The sequence below is a fragment of the Penaeus monodon genome, chromosome 27 (genome assembly GCF_015228065.2).
Source record: "Penaeus monodon isolate SGIC_2016 chromosome 27, NSTDA_Pmon_1, whole genome shotgun sequence".
Classification (NCBI taxonomy): domain Eukaryota; kingdom Metazoa; phylum Arthropoda; class Malacostraca; order Decapoda; family Penaeidae; genus Penaeus; species Penaeus monodon.
The window spans coordinates 39,416,726-39,417,215 of NC_051412.1; positions in this window are offsets into that span (position 1 = coordinate 39,416,726).

Genomic DNA, 490 nt, shown 5'->3' on the forward strand with positions numbered 1-490 from the left:
CATTTTATCTATTTATATATCTTTTACCGAAACACCCTAGAACAACATTTTAGAATCTTTTACCGGACAAGTAACTGATAAGGAAGTATCGACAGGAAACGTTACATTTCAGCCACGAAAGACAGAAACCCTCCAGCCCAGACTTTGACCATTTCCTAAACACAATTTCTCGAAGCGGTTCGAGATTCCATCGTACATTTGCTTTGAGAATAGTGATGCGGGCATCACTAGTCTGCAGCTTATCCAGGGAGGGTTTTCAGGAACACACCCATACGAATGTTAACTAAATTTAATTCGTTTGTAAGACATGTAACGATCAGCTTACCAGCGGAAATTTTTTCTTTTGGCACTACTTATTCCTAGTTACGTACAAAGTATAACTTTTGTATAAGTGCTTGGTGATAATAAAATTCATGTGACATAATGATGACACTAGATCAGCGATAATTTTTCAAGAATATTTTTAGCATAAATCAGATGTAACCATTAC